The 14,961-nt window shown below is 34.5% G+C and overlaps 1 long non-coding RNA gene across 1 annotated transcript; it reads right to left on the reverse strand.

Annotated features, from left to right (window-relative positions):
• Positions 1–1,560: 1,560 nt before the first annotated feature.
• On the reverse strand, positions 1,561–3,266 carry LOC127096812 (uncharacterized). Its single transcript, XR_007792837.1, has 2 exons — positions 2,335–3,266; positions 1,561–2,242 (listed from the first exon to the last, which is right to left on the reverse strand). It is a non-coding gene; the product is annotated as an uncharacterized LOC127096812 (long non-coding RNA).
• Positions 3,267–14,961: the final 11,695 nt, after the last annotated feature.

The following is a 14,961-nucleotide window of genomic DNA, read 5'->3' on the forward strand; positions in this document are numbered from 1 at the left end:
CCTTTTCTTCTTAACCTTTTGTTAAGAAGTTATCACTACCTTTCGTGTGAGAAATTCGATCATCCTTCTTCTCAACCTTTTGTTTGGAAGGCCCATTCTCTTGTGCTATGGAGTGGTTGCTACCTGTTGTGCGAGAAAATCATTTCCCCAACAAGGTCGTATCATTCCCATTTTCTTCTTCTTGACCTTTTGTTAAGAAGTTCTCATCACCTTTTGTGAGAGAAATCTGTCTATCCCTTTCTTAACTGAATTTGAAGATTTTGTTTCTCTTGCTAAGGAGTCGTTGTTGCCTGTTACAAGAGTAGGTTGCTTCTCAGTTGAGCTACTTGCCTTTAGCAAGACGTCTCTCTGCCTTTTGCAATAGATCTCATTTAAGTTCTCATCCACCGGTACTTGCCTTTTGCAAACACCTGTTTCTTTCTACCTTCACGGAATCCTGCGGGAATACCTCGATTATCGATTTCAAGCCAAAACTCGTTAATGGAGGCGAGAAAAGAAGAGAAAGGGGAAAAGAAAAGAAAAAAAGGAGAAAGAAAAGAAAAAAGAAAAGAATGAGAAATACAGAGAAATACACAAAAAAGAGATCAACATACATAGCATATTACATGTAGCATGCATGACTTCATAAAACATCTCACCGAGCATCTTTCCATCAATATCCTTTACCCTACATCTCATTCATTTCATTCATTCCATGGGGGGAAATTTCTTGGTTATTTTAGTATTTAATCCTCTCCTACCATGAATGTTTGAAGGCAGTTGCTATTCATACCTTCAGGTCCGAGAAGATTAAATAGGGACAGCTGTCATACCCCAAAATTTGCCCTCCTTCTCGCCTTTTTCATCTGACTATAACTTGATATCCATCTAACCTCATTCATGCTCATTCATGTGCATTCATTCATTCATGATTAACATCTGCTAACAGGTATCATGGATTCAGGGTTTGTGGTTGATAAAATCAGGGTCAGATTGAAGTTTATGGCATTGCACATCATATGGATTGAAGCTCAGGTTCATGGCTTTGTTAGTCAAGGATCTTGGGCATGAACTGTCGTTTGATGGAGATTCACTTGGTTTGATTCATGGCATTGACATAAGTCGTTGGTTCGGGATATTGTGATCCATATTCGTTTGTCCGTGAGAAAATACGCATTTTGTGCCTAGGTTGACTTTTTGGTCAACTAGTTGACCAAAGTCAACCGTCAACCTCTAAATCCTTAATCACGTGATCCATAGTCACTTCATCGATTTTGAATTAATTCTAGAAGTTTAGAATGAATTTTTAAAGGTTCAAATTTGATTTTAATTCAAAATTTGATTCTTCAGATTCAAATCGACTTTGGAGATTTAGTTTGATTTAGAAATAACATTGTTTTAATTACAAATTAATTTTGACATTTCTTTTATTATTAGAATTTCTTGTTTACTTGATTTTATTAGTGAACCATTTAAGTCTATGTCCAAAATCCATTCATAATCCATATCCATTTGGTTTAACCCATATCCATATTCTAATACCTATTTCCATTATCCATTTCCACATTTATTTCCATCAAGTATCCGTCAAGTATCCATTATCCATTGAAACAATTAACCATTATCCATTACATATGGAACCATTCACCAAAACCATCATCCAAATCATACTTTACATTATCCAAATAACACTTTACATTTATTAATATACATTAAGAAAAATAAAAGGCAATGTACAGGAAGCACAAGCTACAAACGCAAATGACAGTAGAACCAAAACAAATATACACGCCAGCTGCATACAAGCCAATGCTAAACGACATGAAACGGTAATCAACGCCAATAGCAGCTGATACACTGCAGAACAAACGAATAACATCAACAAAAAATCTAGCATACACCAGATGTTAGTATTACGCATTACAATATCAAAACCGTGTGTACAAGGACTTATCCTGCAATGCCGTCTGAATCCAAACAACAAAGTGCAGCCGAAAACCAACACCAACTGCAAACGGTGATCCAACAGTTGAGCCAAAACAACAAGTTGCAGCATGCAACACAACTTCATACGCAGTGTACCGCCTGCAGAACAAAACGCTGCAGACAGCAGCAACACTAACAGCCATACCAATTGCAGCGTGCAAGCCAAGTCGAGTTGCATAACACGGAAACAAAACCAAGACGCACAACTACAGCTGCATAAAATCAAGTCCAAACTGCAAAGCCAACAGCTAACTTATTTTAACCTGCAACAAAAATCCTGCAAACAATTTAAGATATTCGATTAAAAACTTCTCTAATAACCAACCTGTAAAGAAAAAACTAACAAAATCTCTAATAGAATTCCGTTACCCTCTCGTCCCTATAAAATCCAGTTTCCAGTTCTAACAAAAGGGGATCGCTCGCTCATTCCATTTCCACCACCTTCGATTCCTCTCTCCACCTTCCAATCTTAACACTCCATAACACTCCATAATAGAGAAAAGATAACGAAAAAATCACTCTTAAACCTTTCATAAAAGAGAAGCAGAAAATACAAAGAAGAACAGAGGAAGAACAGAAGGAAAAGAAGAAAGCGGGAGCAAGGAGACTTATCTGGATCGTTATCACCTCCGTCTTCTCCAGCAGATGGAGGACAAGAGACGAAGGATTCCAACAGAAATTCGTGATCATCTTCATCAGCACCACGCGAGCACGGTGTAACGTATTCGTCGCTGTCAAGAACTTGGACTCGAGCGCGACCTTCACAATCCGCAAAGTGAGACCGCGCACGACGCTTGCACGGAGGACTTCGAACTGCTCGCGATAGAGGATTCGGCGTCAACGGTGAGAGCCTTTTCCCTTCGTGTTGATTCATTCGTTGATGTAGTTTGGATCCATTACGTTTTTTTCCGTACACCGGTTTTTTTCTTCCCGCCGAGGATTTGTGCTGGATGTGATTTGTTTTGTTGAGAGAAACAAGACCGGAAAGTGTGAGTGCTTAGGCATTTTTGGATCACCACCGCCGGTGACGAACCGGCACGGCTAGACTCGTAATGTTTTGCTTCTCTTGTGAGTCAGAGAGTGAACGCGAGGAGAGATGAATTGGAACATCACGGCGTTCCTCATTCTTGTACGTTGGGCTTGGGCAATCCCATACAAAGCCCATGGCATTCTGTGTCTTCATCACACACTCCATTTCACAATGCACACCCCACTGAATGGGCCACTACACCAAGGCCCGTTTGTACTCTTTCTTTTTTTGTGTTTTTTTGTTATTAATTCATTTGGTTAGTTGTTAATTGGAAGTTATTTGACTAATCACGTTTTTTAGAGATTAAGTAGGATCATAATTAGAATATAATTAGGATATTTGTTTAGAATATTAGGATAATTAGAAGTTAATTAGGAATTTAGTTTTATTAGAATTTTTAGATTTAGGTTATAATTTTCGGAAAATTTAGAAAAAGATAATTAGAAATATTAAATTTAGTTTAGAATTTAATTGGTTTTAATTGGAAGTTTCATGTATAGATATTAAAGCATAATTTTAAAATGATGATTTTACCTCTAGACTTAGAAATAGGCTAATTTTGCATGCTCTCCTAGTTTAGGACTTGTAGAATTTTCTAATTGATTGATTAACCTAGTTGTCGTGTATTCATTGCTAGCTATCATTTCTTATGTGGTTAACTTTGGTTCTAATGCATGTTTAGATAGAGTTTAAATTTTAGAATTAATTTCCATTTGATTGACTTTATTTCCTGCACTCCCTTGTACTTTACACCCCTCCCCTTTCCGATGTATGCTTTTACTAGCTTTCTTTTTTGCTTGTTAGTTATTCCTTAGGCATTAGGAACGATCACTCTTTCACAACCAATAATCAAACCCTTGTTCCAATGTCAAGCGGTCTTTCTTAAATCAAACTCAAAAACACAATAAATGGTGATTAGGATTTTACGCCACGAGCCTTAAGTGGTAAAGAAGGGATGAGAATGGAGTTTTCCTACACTCGTTCTGAATGCTTCGAACATAAGACGTATGGCTTGGTAGTTTGAGTTATTCGCCTTTATCCATAGTCTTTAGTTCAATCCGAAATCAATAACACTTTCTTCAAAAACCTAAAAAACATTTCAACTCATTCAAACCTTTTGTTTGAGCTTTAGGGCGACACAATTGAAAACCCTTCTTCAAGGTAATAAAATCAACAAAATAAACAAACTTTTTAAACCCACGAACCACGGGGCTCTGATTTCTCACTTCAACAAGTGGGCATACGTATGCACGAGGACCCAATCCTTGGCGAGCACACTAATTTAAAATCTACCTCCACTCCGCAAACCTTTGGCAAGCAAATAATTCGATAAACAACATCCATTTAAGCGCAAACATCCTAGATGGTTCCCATGGAGTACCATGGATGTGAGGGGTGTTAATACCTTCCCCTTGCATAACCGACTTCCGAACCTGTTCGTGGTTGCGATGACCATTCTTTGGGGTTTTCTCGATATTTTCCCTTTCCTTTGGAATAAATAAAAACCGATGGCGACTATGTATTTTTCGTGTAGCGACAAAGACGCATTCAAATTACAAGTTGAAACATCCAGTATAAGGATCAACCATATGATATTCTTTGCACATGACTTGAAGTGTCGAAGGAACCATGCAAAAATCGAAAATTTATATTGGTTGTTCTTCAATGACCAATGACTTGGCAGTCACGAGCTTTCCAAAAAAATATAAAAAGAACAAATCCCGCTAAGTCGAATACCCAAAAGGCGACTTAGACAAAAATTGGGACAATCTCGGTGGACGAAAAGCTTCAAAAAGCAGTCCAAGAAAAAAGTAGGGATTAAAAAGTAAAAAAATCCATCAAAGGAGGTAGTATAAATCCTCAGCAAAAACAAAACAAGATTCAGTGACCACCATATCAAGAATCAAAGGGTCACCGACATCTGTGACAAAAGCAAAATAAGGTAACTGTCACTTCAGAGACTCTTGAATCATCATATTTATTCTTACACCATCGAACTCTCTTAGAACATGTATGTTGAATTAACTGAATGTAGGACTGGACAATCATCACGAAAAGGGGTGGGTTAAAACAAAATTTGAGCCTTATATCTTTTGTTTCAATAACCATGAATCAAGCCATGTTACAAACCTTAAAAGACCTAATTGAAGTAGGGTTTGTTCTGAAAGCATACTACAACAAGGTTGCATAAATGGACTCCCAGAGATTTGATAATCACCTGTATTAGTATCATATTATTGTTGTATCTTTCACACACTAACTAAATCAATAATGTGTTTGGACTAATGGTTCATTCTTCACACACTACCACATCACTCCAATAAATGATTTTTTTTTCAAACCCTGCATGAGCATGGCATTAAAATTATCATTATTAAAAGAATAATTTTAATTGTAATTCAGTACTTGACATCAGGGGAATACCAACAAGGAACAATCAGAGGAACTTGAACTTTCGTTGGTGTTGACCTGAATCAAGACCACCTCCAAACCCTATGGATTAGGGGCATGACATCCATTGACTATGTTAACCAAAGAACTGGTCAGGCTGAAATAAATCACCAAGCATCAGTTGATCAAGGAGGCAAATCATTTCCAAATATTCAGACCATCTAGGGCAGGTCCTTTAAAGGCCCAATCAAGGGCAAACCACTACAAGATTCATGCACTAGGCAGAATTTGGTTCAGGCCATGGTATAATCGTTCTCGGGGTTTCCTTTCAAAGGATAATTCCTTCAAAGACCCTACATGATGGGGTAGACAAGTTGTAAAGAGCCTTGGGGCAGAGCAAAAGCACAATCATCATGCATTGATTACGTCGCTACGCTCTTTAAATCATTTGCAAGCCTTCATGGCATATCAAGCAAAGAAGATGAGATTCCCTCAAGAACAAACACACAGCCTATCTGCAAGGGATCAAACTTGGGGCACCAAGAGCATCCATATTTATCCTTCAATCATCGCATCGTCAAATGCAGAGTGTCGGGAAGTTAAAACCTTTCACCAACCAAAAGTCCAATCTATATTGGCAACTACCAAAAAATAAAAGTCCACTTCGCTAGCATGCTCATAAAATCAAAGTCCAATCCCTATTGGCATATCCAACACCAAAGTTCAATCCATATTGGCAACCACTAAAAGTCGACTTTGCTGGCATATTCATAAAATCAAATCCAATCAACATTGGTACCCAAAAATACTCTCACCCTTGAAAAAGGGTGACCAATCCAAAAAATAATAACCCTCTTGCATTATCATATGCACTACATACAATAAACACGCATAACTTTCTTGCCAAATTAGGAAGTTGCATATCATGCCCATACATAACACATTTCTTTCCATCAACCCCCTTACGAGAGAAAAAAGATCATTTTCCTTCAACCCTTTGATGAAGATATTCCAAAATAATATTTTCCATCAACCCTTTGATGATGTCACTCACTAGTGGATTTTCTTTTCGTCAATCCCTTGACGAGAGAAAAAAATCCTTTTCCACCAACCCTTTGGTGATGACATTCTTTAATCCTTTCCATCAACCCTTTGACGATGTCACTCTCTAGTGAATTTTCTTTTCGTCAACCCTTTGACGATGACAAAACCTTTTCCATCAACCCTTTGATGATGACAGTTCTTTATAACCCTTTATGTCAACCCTTTGCCAATGATATTACTTAAAATGTTTCTTTCCCGTCAACCCTTTGATGATGCCATCAACCCTTTGATGAAGATATTCCAAAGTAAGCCTTTTTCACCAATCCTTTGACAATGACAAACTTATTTTCCACCAACCCTTTGATGATGACAGTCTTTAATTCTTTTTTGTCAACCCTTTGACGATGTCGCTCCATAGTGATGTTATTTCCGTCAACGCTATGACAATTACAGATTTCTTTTCCATCAATCCTTTAATGATGGCAGTCCATAGTGAATCCCTTTCCATCAACCCTTTGATGATGATATTCTATATTTGATCCTTTTCGCCAACCCTTTGACGATGACTGATCCTTTTCCATCAACCCTTTGATGACGACATTCACTATCTTCCATCAACCCTTTGATGATGATATTCCCCAACCATTTCTAATTGGAAACAAAATAAAGCCCTACAAAAAAATCCAAGTACCCAATTGCATTCCCACATGCATCAGTTCATGCGTCAATTTTATCAAACAACAGTCCTATCGATCATCAGCTTACCCATGCATAGCACTCCCGCCAAAACAAGAAGTTTCATAAAAAATGAAAAAAATTATTCGCATTCCTACATGCACATCTAAAACTCCCCAGCAATTTCATACTTGTATACATCTCACGCATCATTCTATGTATGGTACTTCCATCCATGTCATACAAAACATCAAACATAACATAATTCAGGATCCAAGGTCAATCATATGTATCCTGGACATTCCTCATTTTAAGTCGATGGAATTATTACCCTATATGTGCTCGTGGAATTACTTCCCAGCAAGTTATTCTTCAACTTTATGATTGATAATGATATTCCCCAGCATTTTCGATATTTCTCCCCAAGCAGAGGTTACCCTAAAAATTCTCTTATGAGTTTTTTCCCTACAGAGCTTTACCAGTAAATCTCCTCAAAGGAAGTCTTTTCTGAACTATCTCCCCTAAAATTTGTTGCTTGAGATACTGCTCTAAGTATCCTTGAGGAGTCTTAGATACGATTAAGGTATCATTCCCTTGTTGGAATATCTTGATTATATCATCTAAGATATTGCTTCATTAATTCAGAGAATCTCATTTATCTATTTGAGACGTTGCTTCGTAAATATGAAGAATCTCATTTGTTTTTAGAGATACTGCTCTAAGCATCCTCAAAGAATCTTAGATACGATTGAGGTAGTATTCCCTTATTGGAATATCCCGATTATATCATGTAAGTGTTTACTGTGGAAATTGGTAAACAACCGTTGGTCCTCCCTAGGCTTTAAAACAAAGGGTTACTGGCAGGATCGACCAGTTGATCTTAGGACATGTGCTAGGGCAAGTGAGGCTTGTCCAACTCGACAGAATGACTTTGTGAGGAACGGCTCCTGACAAAGTGTCGAACAAGCGTAGGGTTTTTCCACACGAACGGTTTAGATACTGTTATCGCCTATAGGTTACTCGTGTCCGACAGCGCTCTAACATTCAAAAGAGATATATGACGAACACGCTTTTGGTAAACTCTATTATCGTAATAGAATCAGTGTCGACAGCGTAAACGACAACGTAAAATGATAACTCAAAGGTAAATGAAATTAAGATAAAATGTTCAACGGGAACAATTGAAAAGTAAGGAAGTTGCATTGAAATAAATGTGGTGATTCACGTACATAGCACTCTCAAAAACTCTTGCTTCCTCGCGCTGGGAATGGGAAGTTTTCTTACAAGTGATTTTTAGTACAAAGTGAACACTCTGAGCCCCTTGTGGGACACTCTATTTATACTAAACTAGAGGAACTACTCATAAGCTAAACTCCTAGAAACTAGCAGATGTTATGTCACACGATCTGCACAACCGCTGCACCCATGTCTTGCTAACTGCTCCACATTATGGCGCTTTTATCCCTTTTGAAACTGCTGTTTATTTTAAATTTCAAATTTCTCCCGCCCAGACGTTAGGGCGATGTTGTCTTTTGCATATTTGACTATAATTCTTTAAGTCCCAAACCTTACGTTGGTCGACAAAATGGCCCGTCGACGAGGCCAACTTCCCCTGTCGGCTTAATCCTTTGATTTGTGTTTTTCCTACTCTTTCTTGCTTCCACGTCTCTTCATCCTTTGATGGGGTACAACCCCCACATTCACAAGACTCCTTCATTAATTACGCTTTCAGCATGCCTTAGAGATTTTTCGTGGTAACAGTAAGATACTGCTTCGTTGATCCTCAGGGAATCTCGTATGTTCAATTCAAGATGTTGCTTTGTTAATGCTCAGAAAATCTTAGATACAATTGAGGTATCATTCCATTATTGGAATATCTCAATTATGACATCCAAAATATTATTCTAACGATGTCCAAAGAGTTTTGATTGTTTCATTTACCTTATGATAATTTTTCTCATTATATTTCTCATTGCATTTTCTTTCTGCATTTCATTCTCGCATCTCAAAGGACAAAATTCAGGTCTTTTCGTATTTAATTATCTTCCACCATGAATGTACGAAGATTGTTGTCATTCATACCTTCTAGTTCAAGTTAATTAAATAGGAGCAGTTGTCATACCCCAATTTTGTTCGGCCATTTTAAAACTTTCATAAATTCGATTTTATTTTTAGCTTGCATCAGTTGTTGGCCAGAATAAATTCTCGAATATACAGATAGACTGATCGAATCTTTTCTCAAATACATGTAAAATCAGCGGGTAAAAAGCTTTGAAATCAAGCTTACAAACATCAATATATTAACATATGATTCACATAGTTTAATATGATGTGCTCGTTTTATTTTTTCGATGACTTTTTTCAATTGTATTTTGATCCGCCGGAGCCTTTTAACCGGTTAAAATTTATTTCAAAATCTGATAATAAATAGTATTCTTCCGAGAGGTTTATTTCACGCTGATCATTTTAGCGCATTCGATTTAATTTTTCGAGCAAATTTGTGCCCGACTTTTATTCATAATCAGTCGTTTTATTTTTATTTTTTCACCAAAATATTCAGAAATTTTAAATAGGAATTTCCGTGTCTTCATTTTATTTTTATCATATTTATTTAGAAAGTTGTGAATTTTATTTGATTTAATTGATTTAATCCCATTAAAATCAATTAAATCATCTAGAAGGAGCAACTTTGGCATTTTAAAATTTGGTGTGCTTCTTTAATTTAATCTGGATCGTCGATTCGAATTTAATCAAAGGCTCGCATGTATTATCCTCACTTTTCCTTATTAACCAATCATAAATTAGTATTCTATATTATTTGTTTAATTAATAAAAATAGAAAATAATAAATTCTGAAAATATCTTTCAATTCCAATCAAATGTTGTCATGCATCCCAAGGTAACAGCTGGATTTTGAGTTGGATTACCCTCTCTCCATTTTTACGTAACACAGGCGGTTTGGTTTTGGATAAAATTTCAAAAGAAATCTCCAATGAGGAAACGGACATGCGTCCATACAACTCTCCCTCTCTCGCGCTGCCACATAGAGGAGAGAAATGGAATCTAATGAGTCCCTCTAATAAGGGTGTGTCAAGTGTCCTAAATGAGGAATGTAATTGGAAGGAGTGGTCTTCCTGATTGAGATGAGGACGTCCCCTTATGATTTTTTTTGGTTTTTCACCTGCAAAAAAAGAACTCCCTCACGAAAATAATTGTGTGGAGAAAACTTAAAAAATTCTGAAAACTTTTTTTCCAACTTGGACTCTTCTTCTTCTCCATCTTCTACCACCCGACACCGACAAGCTTCAACCCACCTCCACCTTTGTTTCATCCACCGACACCACCACCAAACCCTTTTCAAACTCACCTCCGACCGTCGCAAAACCGCCAACTCCACCATTAAACCACTATATTCTTCTCCCTCGCAACAATACATCTCAAATCCATCAGTCAAACTCCTCCCGCCGTGGTCCGCCTTTTTCGACCTTCTTCCTCACTTTCGACTCCGGCGACCCATACCACATCTTCTATATTCGTCGTCACCATTTCTTCCTCACAACACAACCTCGTCACTTCTCCATCACCGACAAACACAATCCCTCCTCTTTCAATCCCTTCCACCTTCAAAACCCTTCACCAAAATCTCTTTACAACCATCAACGCCACCGTCAACATTCATAAGCCCCGCCGTCATTTTTGAGTCAACCACCCACTCGCCATCGATTCACCGTCCAACAGCAAAGCGGATCCTCCCTCTTTTTGTCGTTGACGCTCAATCTGATTACCACTTTGCATCTCTATCAAAATAATCCAACATAGAATCTACGCGGTCACGATTTTACGATTTCATGGCGTGGTTAGTATTCAAAGAACTAGTATTTCATTTTCTTTCGTTATTTCTTTTTCTGGATCTGATATCATGAGTTCATTCATTGTTATTGTATATTGTTTTTTATCTGTCATTTTTACTCTAATTTCTCATGTTATCCAAGCTTCTCTCAATTACTAAGATCCATCTGCTAATTTCTTGTATTGTATGAATCTTGAGACTTCGTCATTGTTAGTTGCAATGCAGTACAAATATATTATTAGGATCTAAGGTTTTTTATTATTTTAAAAATCTTGCATTAGTTCTGATATTCACTAATTATGTTATTTTATTTTTATTATTTATATTGTTAAGAGAAATTAATGGTTCTAATTATATGTATATCATCTTAAGTGTACTTGATTCTGTTAACCTCATACGGTAATGGAACAAAAGAAATTAAATGGAAAGAGACAATGATGGGAATTCAACTATATGTATATATTAGAAAACAACTTTAGAAATTGTGATACCTCTTATATATTTTGATTATATGGTTTGAAATCACAATTACAATCATGGTAGTTAAAGTTGTATTACCAATTGACTTCCGTTGGGGGACTTGTAATATATTATGATTTATAATATGATTCCATTTGGTTTTAAGTCATGTTTCTATTTGGATTCTAACTTTGTCAAAATTGCTATCGTGTCTTGTAGCGCGGTATAAACACCTTTGTGATATGTACATATAATTTTGATTGTTACTAATTAATTTTATTGCATTCAAAATCGGATGCTTTCTATTCAATGGATTTGGAAATTTCATGCCGATATACCGCCAAAATTTCAATACATCAATGAAATATTTTCACCGCGTTATGATCTTGCGTATGACATTAATCATGTTGTCATTTCGCACAAACTGGTTCTTGAGCTCATTGTGACCGATTCAATTCAATAAATCAACATTATCACATATTTCTTTCTCTTTTGATTTAATTAATTAATTAATTAAAATTTTGCTTAATTAGTTTAATTTTGATTAATTAATTTTAATTAGTTTGATTATTTGATTTAATTAAATAATTTTGATAATTAATCTTAATTAACTTAATTAATCGATTTTTAATCAATTAATTTTGATAATTAAATATTGATTTATTTCCTCGAACTCAATTTCATAATCACTTCATTTTCACAACCAAGTCCATTCAATTTCATCATCGATTCAAAACCATGTGAAGACCATTAAATATCACACAATTCTCGATTCAATGTCGAGTCAATTTCCATACCCTTGTAAGTCGATTGCTTTTAGCATTGCCATCAACCGCACATAGCTTACTCTTGGGCTTTCTTACAATGAGACCTATTCGATTTTAATTAATCGATTAGATGATTTATTCACTACATATAATCCAATTCATTGTAAACACACATCCAAACCTCAATCCAACATCGAGTATTTTTATTCAAATCAATTCAAAATACCTAATCACGATTAAACATCATTTCATTTAGAAATGAAAAGGGGAATGCTTTTGAGCCTTCAAGTCCTCTCCTTGATTGTTTTGAATATGAGTTCCCTTACTCGGTTAGTCAAATAATTGTCATTTCTCCTAAACCTTTTAAACCGATTAAATCAAATCATTTTCATAATAAAATAAACGAAAAGGGAGATGGTCTAGAGTCTTCGATTCCTCTCTTCAAATGCTTGGATATGAGTTCCCTTACTCAGTCATTCGAACATTTGTCGTTTATCCTAACATATCAACCATACACAAACCTATTTTCATAATCACTTAGATGAAAATGAAATTGGTCTAGAGCCTTCTATTCCTTTTCTCGAATATTTGGATACGAGTTTCCTTACTCGATCATCCGAGTATTCGTCATCCATTCAAAACACCTTAATATTATTCAATCCTTTTATTAATAAGGATGAAAAGGGATATGGTCTAGAGCCTTCAATTCCTCTCCTAGACTATTTGGATATAAGTTGCCTTACTCGACTGTCCGAGTATTCGTCATACAACAAAATATCTCAACACATCAAATCTATCTTTTCTCGCCCATGTGCGATCGAAAACAATCAAACAAACATCCAACATATTAATCCAACTTATCACCCCTAATGTGATCAAAAACTCTTTTCAGAAAGAACATTGTTCAATCCCTTCTAACGCGCATAACAAACTAGTGTTTAAGTCTTCGCCAAGAGTAGACAAGTCAATGTTTAGCCTTTAGAATTTGATATAAACAGTCGTTCATTAAAAAACACTAATAAATTGTAGTTCCCTGAACTACGAAGGCTCTAATTTTCTTATTGCACCATAAGGATACGTAGGCACGAAATTGCGAGATCTTAACGAGCACACTAATAAAAACACCTCCCTTTTCCCCGTTATGAGATTTCCATTTACTTCTCTTTTTAATCTCTTTATCACTCGAAGAAAATAAACTACATTTAGCTAACATTCAAATAGCAAATTAGACTAAAAGGTTCTCGTCGAGGACAACAGACGTGAGGGGTGTTAATACATTATAATTGCATAATCGACTCCCGAAACCGAATATGGTTGCGACGACCATTATTCTATTTTCTAAAGGTTTTATCGATATTCTCCTATTCCTCTTTTGGAATAAATAAAGTTCGGTGGCGACTGTAACGTCCCAAATTTTTACCTAAGGTATTACTTCAAATATTGTTTATTAAAAATTTGCAGCTATTTTTTTTACTTTATAAATATTTCATTTTCGAAAAGAAAAATATGAGTCAAACTTGCATGTCATTTTCGACTGTAACATGCATGTCTTTTCTACATGGATCATTTTCGATAAACATCAAACTTGCAACAAAGACATAACACAATGACGATTCATATACACATACTATATGATGCATGTCTCAATAATACATGAAAATCATTCTCTAAACAAGCACATGCGACCAGAGTCTTACTAGGAACCAGTCCTCTCTCTCTCTCTATATATATATATATATATATATATATATATATATATATATATATATATATATATATATATATATATATATATATATATATATATATATATATATATATATATATATATATATATATATATATATATATATATATATATATATATATATATATATATATATATATATATATATATATATATATATATATATATATTTCTTTGTATTTATTTATTTATAGTTTTTTTTTCAGATCAAAACTAAAGAAGTTCTCTATTCCATACATGTTTTTTTATGATGCCAACCAATAACCATATACAAATATGCTTAATAAAAGAAATAAAAAAGCTAATTAACTTTAAAATATAATTAGCAATATAACGATATCAAAAAATAATAATATAAAAATATTCCCACAAAAGAGGAGTAAATATAATAATAAAATTAAAATACAATTGACAATATAGTAGGTAAATGTGAATCAAATAAAAAAATCTTGTACTCTTTATATTATTATTATTATTATTATTATTATTATTATTATTATTATTATTATTATTATTATTATTATTATTATTATTGGATAAAGGATCTACAACTATTTCACAAGGCAGTTCTTACTTCTTACATTTAATGAGTGTAAGAATGCCAAGTATGAAATGCACAAAAAGTGGCAATAAAGAGAAATTGATTGTTTCAATTTGAGGTGTTTTGACTTTTTAAAAAAATGATTTTTATAGTGTTATATATTTTAGTGTAAAAAAAATTTACAAAGAAATTTTTCATAAAAACTTCAAATGAAAATTTTGTTTGAATAGTTATTTTAGATATTTTATCATTTAATTGAAAAAAAAAATGGATTTCAAAATTTCAAAAAATCACTTAATTTTGAAGCTATTTCAAATAGTTTTTTCTAAAAATCATTTTTGAGATACAATTTTTTTTTTAAATTATGATTTTGACTATGTTTTGATCTTCAATAATGTATATTTATGTTATACAATGAACAATTCAGTTTGTTAATAAATAAATAAAAAATTAAAAAAATTTGTAATATTTTAAAAAATATTTGTGTAAAAT

Source organism: Lathyrus oleraceus, chromosome 6 (assembly GCF_024323335.1).
Source record: "Lathyrus oleraceus cultivar Zhongwan6 chromosome 6, CAAS_Psat_ZW6_1.0, whole genome shotgun sequence".
Taxonomy (NCBI): Eukaryota; Viridiplantae; Streptophyta; class Magnoliopsida; order Fabales; family Fabaceae; genus Lathyrus; species Lathyrus oleraceus.